This window comes from Clytia hemisphaerica, unplaced genomic scaffold (assembly GCF_902728285.1).
Source record: "Clytia hemisphaerica strain Z4C2 unplaced genomic scaffold, Clytia hemisphaerica genome assembly, whole genome shotgun sequence".
NCBI lineage: Eukaryota > Metazoa > Cnidaria > Hydrozoa > Leptothecata > Clytiidae > Clytia > Clytia hemisphaerica.
Window position 1 is genome coordinate 1,732,148 of NW_027103855.1, and position 12,020 is coordinate 1,744,167.

General features: G+C 34.7%; 1 protein-coding gene across 2 annotated transcripts in view; it reads left to right on the forward strand.

The window, feature by feature from the left end:
* The window catches only part of LOC136808251 (uncharacterized), an 80,403-nt gene that overhangs the window by 18,502 nt on the left and 49,881 nt on the right, over positions 1–12,020 (forward strand). The window lies entirely within an intron of this gene.

A 12,020-nucleotide genomic window follows, 5' to 3' on the forward strand; every position in this document is an offset into this window, starting at 1 on the left:
AGGATCCATTTTCAAAGAGTCTCTGGAAATGGAGAAACAAAAAGTTACAAGTAAAGGAAAAACTACTAGTAGAGGCCACTACTGTATGTCTTCCAGTGTGCAGCAGCTTATGCGAAGGGATTTTATGATTTAATATTACTCCTTAACTGTAGAAGATCTAAATTTGAGAGGTGAGGCCGGGTGTGACCACCCATTGCCATGGAAACTGACGTCATTGGTTACCATGGTAACCAAAGTAAAATGTCATCAAAATTGAAAATTTTTATTCCATTTGAAAGAGCATGAAAAACTGATAAAGAAAAAGGTCACAACCTATATCTAAAAATGAATATATCAGGAAATATCAAGGAAATGAGGCAACAACTTTTGAAAATTCGTTAAAAAAAGTATATTGGCCAAAATTGGTATTTTGAATTTTTGCCTGTCGAAGTTTGGAGCTTGGGGTATGCCCAGCCAGCACATTACAGGCAAAATTTAAAGATATCAATTTTGGCTATAATAGACTTCTTAAAAAAGATTTTCAGACTTTTTCGTAATAAAATTTTATGTTTACTGGAAGGTTTTCTTTCCAAAAAACCAAAAAATGTTTGAATTTATTTTTCGATGACGTCATCGTTTATAGTCGATGTTTGTTTATCTTTGTCGACCAGCACTATATGTAGCCGTTATAAGCCTTTGTAGGCTAACCATGAATGAAAACTACTGCAATTGCAGTATACCGCAATTGAGGGATTTCCCTGGCTGGAAGTGACTTGTCGCGTGCATATGGTTTGGGAACGAAAGGCAAACGCGAACTACCGATGTCTAAACTTTTTCTTTTCTTTTTTTTCTGAAGGACAAAAGGTATAGGAAGCTTTACTGAAGGAGGGATAAGGCTGGGACTATCTATTTAAAAGATATGGACAAAAATAGGCACTTTTTTGGGTGATAATTAAGAATTTACTTAGAAACTTTAATTCTCTTACCCCCGTCTCGGCCCCCCTGATATGAGCAAGGTAACCATGTTGGCCACCCTTACAGATCAAAACAAACAAGAAATTAATTCCTGTAACTCGATGAAATTGGAAAAAGCTGGTTTTTGACTGTTTCTGATCCTAAAGTGCTATTTTTTGGTAAAAGCTATGCAATTTATGTTTGGATTTCTAGAAAGCTTACCCATTCATTGTCAATATATTTTTTTTTTGAAAGTAATTGCTTCATGGAATAAAAAGATATAGTCAAATCTTGTAGGGTCATTTTTCAAAAATTTTTTACCAAAATCGATTTTTCCCATTTCGCCACTTTACCCTACGCAAACGCACGTGGCGACACCATCGAAACAAAAAATATTATGAAAAAGCGAAGGAGCTGGTTTTTGCCTACGCAGGTAGGAAAAGTTGTCAACCAGCTATAAAAAAATTAGATTTCCCAAGGAGCAGTTGATGATATGAAAAAAATAATTTTTTAGCAAGTAAGAAGAAGCTTTCAGCTTTCTTTTGATTACTGGCTGAGTTGAAGATTTTCAATGATTCCCTGAGAAAATCTGGATTTAAATCTTTAATTCGTTGATGTTAGCTTCATGATGTAAAAAACAGTTGTCATACTAGGAAATCGAGCTTTCAGAAAAACAACATCCAGTTACTAGTCTGGGGTTGAGACAAATAGTGAAAGATTTACTGTTGTTAATTTTGTACACAATTGTTAACTTTTGTTAATCCCTTTGCTTAAAAAGGTTTAAAAAGAAATAAAACAAATTTGTAAGGGAAAACTTTGTATTTGTTGGGGAAAACTCTGTATTTGTAAGGGAAAACTCTGTATTATTTTGTAAGGGAAAACTCTGTATTATTTTGTAAGGGAAAACTCTTTATCCCGCATCAGTTAGATTCTAGCAATTTCATTGGTCAAGAGACGTCACGTGGAGGTGGGATATATACCGTATCTGTCTTCCTCGCATTCGATTGAGAAAAAAAAGAAGACATTGCATATTGACGAATTCGCTTTCGAATGTTTTGCTCAAAATTCGAATGTTTTGTTTTGAAAAGACAGAATGAATTGTAGTGATTGAGGAAGTTTGCGAAAGTCTTTATTTGTAAAAAGATTCTTATTTTTCTTGAGTTTATATGTAATGAGCAAGACTTTCAATTGCAATGCAATAAAATGTCACTTTCACTGATTCCACTTTTACAGTTTACTCGGTTTACTCTTTGTAAGGATCTACTTGGAGAGTTCTGAAAGTTTTCCGTGCTTTTGGAAAACATACAAAGGGACTTCAACGAGATAAATTCGTGCACTCGGCAAGCCTCGCCACCAATACGGTTTTTACTGACCCTGTATATCCCGTATCCCACCTCGAGAAGACCGTGTAACTAATAGTATTTGTAAGGGAAAACTCTGTATTTGTTGGGGAAAACTCTGTATTTGTAAGGGAAAACTCTGTATTTGTAAGGGAAAACTCTGTATATTTTGTAAGGGAAAACTCTGTATTTGCGAGGGAAAACTCTGTATTTGTGAGGGAAAACTCTGTATATTTTGTAAGGGGAAACTCTGTATTTGTAAGGGGAAACTCTGTATATTTTGTAAGGGAAAACTCTGTATTTGTAAGGGAAAACTCTGTATTTGTAAGGGAAAACTCTGTATATTTTGTAAGGGAAAACTCTGTATTTGTAAGGGAAAACTCTGCATTTGTAAGGGGAAACTCTGTATATTTTGTAAGGGAAAACTCTGTATATTTTGTAAGGGAAAACTCTGTATTTGTAAAAGGGAAAACTCTGTATATTTTGTAAGGGAAAACTCTGCATTTGTAAGGGAAAACTCTGTATTTGTAAGGGAAAACTCTGTATTTTAAAACGTCCCTGTTTAGAAAACCAACTTTTCTTTTTTAGAATATACCTTACAATCTAGTTTTCATATTTATAGAAACTAGATTGCTGACGTGTGGAAAGGAATTTCGGCATGACTGATCCTTTTGTTTTGATAATAACATCAAAGCGGGAATTAATTTTCTTCTCCTCGTTTCTTTCCTTCCTTTTTCTTTCATATCAGTTCACGCTTTCAATCACTACTTCCAAAGCGTGATTAGCTAAAGCGGTTAGATCGACTGTCTCATATGCATGGGGCTCCGAGTTTGATTCCAATGGATGTTCAATTTTTCAATTCTTCAATTTTCTTTTTTTAATTCTCCTTCTTTTATAATGAAGGTCAATCAAACAAGTAGCTAGTGTAGATGCCGTTCGGGTCGAGATAGGGGAAAAATAGGTAGCGAACGACATAAAAGTTAACACAAAGCCAAAGGTTTTCTTGAACGCATCTTCACGATAGAAAATGGCTAAAAACGAATAAAATAACACATTTAGCTAACGAAATATAAATACAGTACAAGTTAAAATATAAAGATACATTAGTTAGATTACAAAGACAAGGCAAAGATATAACATATAAAAGAAGAAATAGAAACTTACTAAAAACACTGTGGCTGAACATACAAGTACACGTCAACAGATACTTTCAACAGACACTCCCAATTCCAACACGCAGATTTATAACACATCACAACAACTCATACAACAAGTAGACGATCCTCAAGGGACGAACACGTAACTATACACACAATACAACACTATATAATACAATACACAACTCCCTAGACACATAATATAAGCAATACACATGGGACTAATACAAATTATATAGTAATCGTTTACAGTTTCACTACGAAAGTCCTATCAAATAATAAATCTAAATACAAAGGAAACGATGAAAACAAACGTAAAACTAAAAGACATATTAGCTGCATTTTGGCAGTTACAGCTAGCATATATATTACCTTTTTTATTCTTCTTGTGTTTCTCTGCACAATTAAGAGTGCTCAATACATAAATAGCTTGATACATAAAGATTAAGAAACATTGTATTTCTTCTCAATACTTAAAGTTTCTTGCTTACGCATTCATCAGTTGATTAGAAATATCTATCAAAACAAAATTCTACGTTTATTTAAAAAATTCAATACAGCGTCTTCATATAAAAAATTGATGTCAATCATTAGAATCAAAGTTTTCAAGTAAGTCTTTGTTTATGTGCCGGCATTTTGAGATAAGTTCAGATCTAGAGTTCAGTAAATTGTCTTTACACAAAGAGATTTCATATTTTTTTGTTCAAACAAAGATCACATTTCAGGCTACTTCTGTTGAACGGTTTGGTAAATTTACGTCGTCTGTTGTCAGTGTGGCTTCGTAAACAGTGTTTTTAGCTAAGCAGTTACCGTTCATGGGGCATTGATTTTTGACAATGCAGTTGCATGTTTTGGCTGGTTGTACGATGTCTTGCTTTTTGAAAGGGTATTACACTCCTCACAAGAAGGGAACAGATCATAGTTCAAATTTAACGCGTAATTACTATAAATAGTAATTAACATTACATAACGCGTCAATATCTCTTCACTCTAATGAACATGTGATACAAAATTAAAGTGATGAGAGAATCACAAAAACAAAATCAAGAATTGAAAAAATTGTACAACGATTGGTAGGGTCAGTGTAGCTGGAACCTCGATATTCCAGGATTAGAAAAAGCTATACCTGTTATCTTTTTTCTTCAAAGAATCAACAAGCCATCAACATCCATAAATTACACACATTTCCTCAGAAACTTTTAAAATCATCTGCCATTATGACTTTCTTGAAGCCGTTCCGAAATGAACCAATCGGGTTATGTATCAGAATTCCTATGGGCGTTCTTTTCCGAAATTTGTAAAATAGCTAAGTCGGCAAAAAAACTTTTCCCGGGGGTTTGAGGAAAATCAGAATTGCTATCATTTGTTTTTTATTTAACCAGATATTTAAATTTGGGCTCAAAAATAAATAAGTTAAGGTATGTGTACACCTTTTTTCCGATTTTTTGTCAAAAAAATCTTTTTCAGTCAAAGTGGAAGAAAAGTTACTGGATTTCATTTTGGTAAAATCGCGATCTTAAAATCTTTTTTTGATCCAGAGTTATAACCATTTAAATTTCAAAACAAAGTTCGTCTTATGATGGATTTTTACTCAAATAATTGTCTCTTTCGGAAACAACAAAGACAAAAGAGAGAATTCAGCTGATGTTTATTCTCACCTCTATTGAATAGTAATATTTTTGACACATTTCACTGATTACTCAAATAAACAGCAATTATCTCGTTAAAAATTTCAAATTGATGTAGAAAAAAACGAAATTTTACCACACCATACTACTTTTAACGAAGTTAAAGTCACCCATAGCATTTAGATATCGACTTCATTCTTTTTTTATGAGATTCACAAAAGATCAAACTTAAAAATTGTCTTAGGATTTTACTAGACGGTTCCCGTCGTCGCAAACGCCGGTTAACAGTTTTGCTTGCACATCAAAAGCCTTTAAAATACTATAATGTGGGTTAATGCCTGACATCGTTTTGGCTTAAAATGCCGAATACAATAATAAAAATTGTACTTTCTACATAGTCAAAATTTTGTGTCTGTAAGCCTCGATGATATGTCTTTTTAAGATAACGGAAGTTTGTGTTCAATGAAATGCCATAGTGACCCTGTTAAAATTATCAAGGGTACCCGTCGTTGCAGACGCCCAAAGGTGTCTGAGGTGGTGAGAGGGTTGCTTCTAGGAAAGAAAAAGCCTTAGTTGTGAAGGAGAGGCTCGCGCTTTGCGATTGAGCACTGAAGGTTTTCCCGTTTGTTGGCTTCACATGCGGACAGCTTAAGACCGGCGCATATGCAATGCAACCAACATTGAAACCTTTTTAAATAATGTTAGACGAAGTTTAATCATCAAACAACAATGTTGGATTTTGTTGCGAGTGTTGATATAAAATAATTCGAAATCGTGCAACAAAAATGCCACACCTTTTTATTTGAAACTTTGTGACGTCGCAGTACTTTTTCATGAAATTGACGTCAGAACTTTTTTCGTTTACAAATAGCAGTGTAGAGTCTTCTCTAATCCGAGTTTTCAACGCTTGTCAAACTTAGCGCGAGACTTTTTGTATCGAAGGTGGATAGGTTTTCCAGCCGCGGCGTTCAAATTTTAGAAACCTTAACATATGTTACTGGGCTAGCGTTACAGACATTTTTCATAAACTCATTTAGTATAGTAAGATTTCTAACCGAGTTGTTTTTCCTCAATTTACAGATAACTGGAAAAATCACATTTAAATTTACTTTTTTATCGATATTTTTACAGAATTTAGGATCTAAAGAGTTAAAGTCAATCCCAAAGAAAATCCCAAGACACTTTTTTAGTTCAATCTATTGGGAACATAGTATCGAAATTATTTTTTCAAAATTCAAAAGCTATGGGTGACTTTAACTTCTTTGAAGTAGGTAAAGTTAAAATTCTTAAGATTTTATTTATATCCTGCCCAGTTTTTTAAATTCAGCTGAAACTTTTACCATTAGAAAGAGAATATTATTGGCTTTCAGAAAATATATACTTTTGATATATAAAAATTTGTTGTTCTAAAGATATGATCAATTAAAGAGAATGTGTCAAGAAAGGTGAACTCATACCTTAATAATATTCAATATACTATTTGTATCTTTTAGAAAATACTTACAGAACGACATCGTTTATCATTTGGAATACCCCCGTATTTGGACCATTATATTATGGACGCAAAATAGGGCGGAAACTAAGTAGCACCCTCAGTGCAACATTGTCGCCTCATCTTTATTTGTCCGCGCGAGAATGCGAGCTAATCATTTTTTTCTCGCGCGCTCGAGGGGAAAAGGAAAGTGATCGATATTCTTTGAAGGAAAAACGTCAGAAACAAAACCAAAGACCAAAAGATGTATTTTGTTGTTGAGAATCGATCTTGTGAAGATGAAAAAATTTTTGCTACAAATTGCGTTTTTTTCGGAACGCTGAAAAACTCTAATTTCGATCTTCCTTTAAGGTAAAGAGGTTGCGAGATTTGGGTTAGCGAGGCAAAAATCGCTAAAAGGGGCCCCCCCAGCGGTTTGCGTGATTGCGTGAATGGGCATTTTTGGTTGCGTGAATGCGTGAAAATTGAGAAAAAAAAGCGTGAATGCGTGAATTAAAAAAACTTGCGTGAACGTGAAAATGTACTTTTCGATTGCGTGAATGCGTGAATCTGGGCTATTTTGTGCGTGAATACGTGAATTTTCCCTTTTTTCCAACAATTATGTGCAGTTTTCCCGATTTTCCAATGTTTCCCCGATTTTTCACAAAATACTTTCCGATTTCTGAAAAATCGGGTTATTGCGTGAAACTCGAGGAAAATTTGCGTGAATGCGTGAATTTCGAAAAAAATTTGCGTGATTGCGTGAATTGAGGGTCCGCTGGGGGGGCCTCCTAAAAAGCTGGCAAAATCGTAATCCTCTAAAATTGAAGTTCCAGCCTCACTGAGGGTGGACAGGCCAAAATTTTCCCTCAATTTTTAGAAACAAAACTAATTTTATTTGAAAGTCCTCAACTTTGTGAGAAAAATGAGGGGTCATTTATTAGAATTGGTTAAGTATTCCCAAAGTTATTCCATTTTCAAAACACAAAAAAATCACCTTTTCAAAGAATCGCCTCATTACACCACGCCAGCAAGAAATAATTTTCGGAAGCACCAAAATCGCGCCAAAAATGGCGGATGAAATCTAGTCTTCCGTGTGGCGGGATGTGGGGAGTTTTGCCGGTGCTGTCTGAAAATCGGTCAGATGACTGTTAAAAACTTTAGCTTATCGCTAATGAGCTGGAAATGATAGCTAAAAACAAATTTCACCACTAGAAAGCTGAAATCCTCAGCTTTCAGATGGTGTATATATGGCGCTTAAATGAAAAAATCTGCAATCTTGTTAAAAAATTGCAATTTCTTCTATTTTTCGAAATTCCAGACGGCCTGTAGGTTTTCAAATAAAGCATATTGTGATAGATTGTAGCCTAATTTTCCCCTGGGTTTATTAAAAAAACCGCGATTGAAAAGATGAACCAGCTCAATAGCGACAGCCATTTGTTTCCATGTGGGTCGAGAATTTTCCGGTGCTGTGGTCAGCGCTAAGTCGTGTTTTCACCTTGACGTCGAAAAACATCAATATCTTTGGAAAGAAAATAGATACCTGGATGCAGTTTTTTTTTACTTGTTTCCCTGATAATTCCTGATTGATTTAAAAAAAAGAATGAACAGATTTGGATGATTTAAAGGTAAGTACTAATGCATTGAAGTTCATTTTTGTAAATTATTCTTCCTCATTCCGCGCAAAAAATCCCGACGAGTGCGCACCCTACCATTGGAATCGAACTCGGAGCCCCATGCATATGAGACAGGACGATCTAACCGCTTGAGCTAACCACGCTTTAAAAGTAATGAGAGAAAGGGTGAACTGATAAGAAAGAAAAAGGAGAGAAAGAAACGAGAAGAAAATTAATTCCCGCTTTGATGTTATTATCGAAACAAAAGGATCAGTCATGCGGAAATACTTTCCACACTTCAGCAATCTAGTTTCTAAAATATGAAAACTAGATTGTAAGGTATATTCTAAAAAAGAAAAGTTGGTTTTCTAAACAGGGACGTTAAAATAAGTAAAGTAAATGAAACAAATCAAAAAAGCTCATTCCTTGTCTATTCTATGGCTACATGAAAAAGAAAAATTGTAATATACTTCCAAATAGAAAGGTTCTCTTGTGCTTTAAAGTTTAATCTGTCATTGATGGTGTTTTTTAAAGTACTGTCATATCCATGATTCCACATTCCATCAAACATTGGCCATTCCCCACTGCAGGTCAAAATCGGGAGAGGATAATTACAAGGTCTCAAAAGAAGGTTGTCTACTGCTCATTCCGACATTTAAAATTTTCCGGGGGTTTTGTTGTTTGGAATTGATTAACTAACAGTTAGGTAGGGTCAGGGTTGCTAGTAACGGCTTGTCACTGTGCCGGGTGCATACTCGGCACCTTGGGCCCCGCAGGGTTGCTAGTAACGGCTCGAATTTCAGTTAGGTTACAAGTCGATGTCGGAATGAGCAGTAGACAACCTTCTTTTGAGACCTTGTAATTATCCTTTTCCGTCAAAAATCACACTCTTGCAGCATGGTTTGTTTATTTTTCCGTGGTCATTTTGTCTAGTAATATCTACAAGCCGTATATGTATAAAAGTTGCGAAGCGTTCCAGAGCCTCCTCGATTCGCAAGTTGCAAGCAAAACATTTAATGACATACAAACACTGTATATATTCAACGACGCAGCATTTGTGCAGTTTTCCTTTACATTTGCTGCAGTCTTTCCGAATATCCTATCATTTGCAAATTTTTTATAGTCCCTCTCTGTAAAAATGACATCTGTAGATTATCTCTCATTAAGAAAAATGAAGCTTCAACCGTTCTATTTTTCATTTTCTAGAATAAATAGCAAAAAAGTTTAAAGAAACAGCAATATACAGAATATAAGAAGATGAAAACACTAAACACACTCAGGGCATTTTGAACTTAGAAAATAAAAACAAACTGTACCCTTATAATCATCATAAAGGTTGGTGAGTCCAGTCAAAACACAGATTTGATCTGTAGCATCACGCTTCACCTTTACAAAAAGGAGGATATAATGAACCAAGGAAAATTTCATAATTTCAAAAAAGTCATTTTGCATTATCATCATACAGTAATATAACTAATAATGTTAAAGAAAAAGAAAAAACTTTCAAAACAGGACAAAGCAATTCCATATTCATAATTTCCAACAGATTGCAAGGGAGGAAAAATATCTTATGGGAAACATTTTTGTAATCTAAAAGAATGCCCAAAGTGGAAGAAAACTTCAAGTTGCCAACATAAGTTTTCCATATTAGACGTCAAACGTGGAAGAAAATTTCCAAATTGACAAAAAAAGCTTTCCACGTTTAAAACACAAATACCAAGTTCAAGACAGAAGTTTCCACATTTGAAAAAGAATGCAAACAAAAATGAGAAAAGAGACTTTTTAATCTAATGTTTCCAGACCATCTAAGAAAGAAAAATAACTATTAAAAAGCAACAAAATGAAGAACGACAAACCCTAACTACCGTAAGTTGGTCTAATGTCGACATCCGTCTTCTAATTTCGACATCCTTCTTTATAGATAGGAATAATAAAAGGTCGAAATCACTAATAGACTAAAGATTATCCTCTCAACGCGCTAATTAAAGTCAATCAGCGATTCCGACCTTCCTCAGTTTCTATTGTTCCTATCTCTAAAGAAGGGTGTCAAAATTAGAAGACGGATGTCGACATTAGACCAACTTACTGTATCAAAGAACAACATATCACACATCGCCATCCACAACCCCGACAGAAAGTGACTGTACCATCCACAGATTCATTCATCATTGTATGTCACGGGACACAGCTGTCCAGGGGGTTTTTCCAAGCACTAAGCAATGCCTCCGTTTGTACTTGCAAATTGAGTTTTCATCAAAGGCGTAAGCCGTGATATCCAGCCAAAGGCTGGATAATAGAGGCTGGGGGTCTGGGGGGCGCCTTGAGCCCCCCAGTGGGTCCAGGGCTAGCCCTGGTGGGGGTTCAGGGGGCAAAGCCCCCCTAAAGCTGAGCGTAATTTGGCCTTAACTGGAACTTTAAAACGGTTAAAAGTGAATGAATTTCTAGAATTTAGCGACGAACAAAATGAATGAATTACTGAAAAGTCCTCTCAACTCTTTTAACAAATTTAATAAAACTGTATAAAATGGTGTAACAAATGGTACAGAACTGCCCAAATGATAAAAAAACTCTACTAGAATTACAAAAATAAAGAAGAAGAAGTGGATGTATTTTTTATGTATTTTGCACTTTTAGCATTATAGAACTAAGTTATTTACCTTCCAAAAAGTTTTTCAAAAGAAACTCAAAAGGTCTCACTATCCAGCTCTTAAGTGAGGAGGATGATGAACTAATTTCATCTTTTAAAAAAATAAAAAATAAAACAACAAATGATATATATCTAGAGCTAATTTTAGCAAAATGGGGGATAAAAGAAATGCCAAAAAAGGAAGTGGTGCCTGGTGGTGCCTCTAAACCAGAACACTACTTTACTTGAACGTACTAATGAAAAATATAGATATCTACAAATGAAAAACGATAAGAAACTTTCAGATTAGAAAATAACTCAATTAAAAATCTTCTCCTTTATTGTAGATAAAGATGGAGGGTAGTATATAATAACTCAATTAAAAATATTCTTCTTTATCGTAGATATAGAAGGAGGGTAGTATATAAAACTCAATTAAAATTGAATCAACTGCAGCTGTGATAACTGAATAACTTTTACTACAAGTTTTATTCATTTTATTCCTTTTAATGGGAAGAAGAGTGAGAAAGTATTTTATTATGGTGAAATTTGATCTTTTACTTCTTTTCTGAAAATTTTCTTTCAAATTGAGTTTCTGAAACTCAATTTGAATTGAGTTTAATGCCTCCGTCTAACGGAGGCATTTGAGTGCTTGGAAAAACCACTGCTGTCCCACCATCGATCCCACACAAACCATATTTTAGCTCTGAACAGAAATCCGCGCAAGAAAAATCTAAACATTGATAAGTGGTCAAACTTTCTAAATTTTGCTAAATCAAAACACGGGAAAACGAAAACATCATGCGACGTATGACCACAATCCCGACAACAAAAAATTTTCCATGTTTTAAAGGCTTGTCAAAAGTGTGTTGACAACAAAGGTTTTCCACGTTCAAAATGCACAAAGAAAATTTCAAAGTATATACTGTAAGTTGGTGCAGAATCTGGCGGGTTTTGGGTTCACCTCGATTCAGCCGGTTTACCAGATGAGTTCACCTCCGTTCTCCTTGGTTCCCCCTGGTTCACCTTTTTCTAATTCAGTTAAGTCAATATTGCAGAAGAAGAAGATTTTGATCTAAGGTTGAGTGAAAACTAACCTAAGTCAGTGAAAATTACAAAATTGTCCTTTTTTTGCAAGAAATTGGCATCTCTCATTCCAACCATCAAAATGGAAACAAAACATTCGATTCAGGAAAGAATGATAAGTACACTACAACATAAGCCATTTCTTGTGACAATCATACAAAAA